The sequence below is a fragment of the Arachis ipaensis genome, chromosome B10, assembly GCF_000816755.2.
Source record: "Arachis ipaensis cultivar K30076 chromosome B10, Araip1.1, whole genome shotgun sequence".
NCBI lineage: Eukaryota > Viridiplantae > Streptophyta > Magnoliopsida > Fabales > Fabaceae > Arachis > Arachis ipaensis.
In genome coordinates, this window is record NC_029794.2 from 5,580,302 (window position 1) to 5,583,856 (window position 3,555).

Genomic DNA, 3,555 nt, shown 5'->3' on the forward strand with positions numbered 1-3,555 from the left:
TATCAACAAGACATAACAATGACGAGGGAAAAAACGAGCACAAGAAGGTTAATAACGACCTAAACGAAGAACACCAATCTGAGTCAAACGTGAAACCAGGCGGAGCACCTCCCAAAACAGAAAGATGGAGAATTGGTCCATTCTTCGAGGAGATCATGAATTTTGAAATGCCTACAAATTTTACACTCCCAATGACATTAGCACCATACAAAGGGATTGGGGATCCGAAAGTCCACGTTACAAAATTTGAAGTCGTGATGTTACTTAACAGTGACTCCGACCTTATTTTATGCCGATCTTTTCTACTTTCTTAGATGGAGTTGCGTTATTATGGTTTTCTAATTTGTCTGCAGGTTCGATCTCCAGCTTTGACAAATTTGCCAAGCTATTCATAAATAACTTTGCAACATCCAAAATTTATGTACGAGATTCAGATTACCTCAGTATACTTAAGCAGGGACCACATGAGAGCCTAAAAGACTGTATGACATGCTTCACAATGGCAGCCATGGAAATTCCGGACCTCAACCCGGAGCATGCAATAAAAGTGGCCTCTGACTTGGAAAATTCCAGGAAGCGATAGCAGTTGTGAAACCGAAAGAATTCAGAGACAAAGCCATCGGACAGATAGAAGTCGAAGAATTAAGAGAAGCTCAGAGAATGGAAAGACCACTAACTCGAAAATAGGAAGAAAAGCCGCACATATCCCATAACAGAGACATTAAGAAACCTTTCAAATTGACACCAATTTTTGATTTGTACACCAAGTTCAACACCAAGAGAGATGACATAATTAAACAAATCCTACACAACAAGATGATAAAGCCGCCGAGCAAAACAGGAACATACCAGGATCAGAAGTACGTAGATAAGACCAAACACTATACATTTCACCAAAAGTATGGTTATACCACTGATGAATGTGTAGTAGCCAAAGACCTACTAGAGAGATTAGCCAGGCAGTGCTTACTGGAAAAATATGTCACCTCTAGAAATCAAAAGGGATCAGCCATGGACACTGACAAACTGAGCAATAGTTCGGATCATAAAGACAAAGGAACTTGGCATGGAGTGGTGGAAACTCCTACCTCGAAAGGGATAATAAATTATTTTTTAGGGGGCTTTGCAGGAGGAAAAACGACCTCAACGGCCAGGAAAAGAAGTTACCGAGCCATGATGACAATGGATGGATCTAGTCAAGGGATACACAATCCACCTCCGGTAGAACGAATAGTTTTCGACACATCTGACCTCGAATCACAATGCCCAAACCTGGATGATCCAGTGGTGATTTCGATACACATGGGGAACTGACAGTAAAAAAGGTCTTACTCGACCCCAGAAGCAGTGCCGACGTATTATTCTACTCCACATTCAAAAAGATGTAGCTCAGCGACAAAAGCACTACAACCCTCAACCGGAGAATTGGTAGGGTTCTCCGAAGAAAGAGTCCCTATATCAGGTTATGTATAGTTGAGAATGTAACCACCCTACCCCACGAGGCATGAGATTTCTCATTCTTTATGACGTCTACCGATACGCATAGGTTTAGGTATATATACGGCATAGGTATTAAATTAGAATTACAATCTGTGGCGCTAAAACTTTTTAGCTTTTCCAAACGATAAGTTTTGGGTAATTAAATAATGACCGCTATAATCAATTTTTCTTTATTTTGTTAATTTATTAAGTTCACTAAATAATAAACTAGCAGAGGAACAACCTTAGATGCATCATCAATCAACAATTAGTACATGATCACAATTTCTATTCCTAACCCAAAATACTCTTGCTATAGGATAAATCAAATTAAAGCTTTAGTCATCCTTATGTAAAACCCTAAGACCAACTAAACCATTAGCTTACCTAACCCAATTATAGTTTAGTCATGATTAGAGGCAACAACATTAGTCTTTCTTTATAGCACCCTCCCAAACCATGATTACACTTCATGGTCAGCTAACCTTGTGAATGCTTAGTCACTAATCCTAAGCACATGTGTTACTTCATCTTTCCCCTTGAGCCACGAAACACATATGAAACTTACACCTATTCCACCTTAACTCATTCAAACACTCACAAAGCATATCACTTGATTCAAATAAGGGAAAAGAGAGAAGACCGAGAGTGACCCAGTAGAAGGACACAGCTAGCATGCAACCTTCTTCAACCCTTCGATTTCCATAGGAGTTTGAGGAACCTAGCTCTCATCTTCCTTCATCAACCTTTGTGACTTAGAACCCCTCAATAGGTAAGCTAGCTTCGATTCCTTCCCCTTCATTCAATTCGGTTTTCATCATCATCAAGTAGTCCAACCTTGTTCTTCCTTCCAGTTTGTGAAGCTCAAGGACATTTTTCCTAATCTCCCTGAACCACCGAACTATCTAGCTTGAGGAGGTGAGTATTTCATCTTCCCCTTTTTATGATCATAGGTTCGGACTCAAGGCCATAATGATGATGATGATGAATGAAATTAAATTATGATGCATTAGGTATTGTAGCCCAGCAAGTGAACCTAAGAGCAAAGCCCTTCGATTTTCGACACCAACAAGTGAGGGATAGGACAGTTAGATTGTTATTCTTGTGGTTGTACCTGTGATGAGAATTGATGAATTATCATATGCATGATTGATGATGAATATAGCTTTAATATGTGTTTGAATGATGGTCAAGGTATATGAATTGTTATGTTTGATATAGTGCTAAAAAGTGGAAGTTTGATTATGATTAAGTACTTGAAATTATGAAATTTATTGAATTTGGGTTCTTGGGCTGTGTTGAATGTGAAATCATCTTTGAATAACTGAAGAAAGGTTAGAAGTATAATTTTGAAAGGGTTATAGGTTTAAGTATGGAATATGGTATGTAAGATTGCTGAAAAAGTTTAAGACAGAATTTCTGCATAATTGACCGTTGAATAAATCCGTTTCTGGGAGCATACCAGGCCATATTTTGAATGAACTATTTTTCTATGAAACTTTAATGTGTTATGAGTGGTTTGGGAGAAATCAATTTTTAAAGGTTGATGGTTTCTGCAGAAAATTCTGTTTCTTTACTGCAGAATCACTAACTTTCAACCACTTAATTTACAATTATGATGCGTGGTTTGAGCTGAAACTAACAGAAATTCCAAGCTTTGTGTGTCCAAAATTTTCAGTTTAAATTTCATGTCAAAACTCTTTTTAACCAATTAGATATGTTGCAAAGAGTGTGGGTTGCTCACTGAATTTTGAAAACAAAATTCTAAAAGGCAGAGCTGTGTTTCTAACCTCATAACTTTTTCATATGACATGCTAATGATATGGAATTTGATTCATTGGAAAACTAGAATAGTCTTATTTAAGGTCATAAAGCTTGAAAGGCGATGGGTGAAAATTGGATTTTTAGTGAATTTAACAAATTTACTGCCCTTGCTATTTTTCTGCACCTTCTTAAAAATAATGACAGCATTTTATTCAAGAGAGATATATAGTACAAGTTTAAACTATGACCAAATTATCTTAATACCAATTTTTGGATTCTAAATTAGTAGTATTAGAACAACCAAGGAAGGTT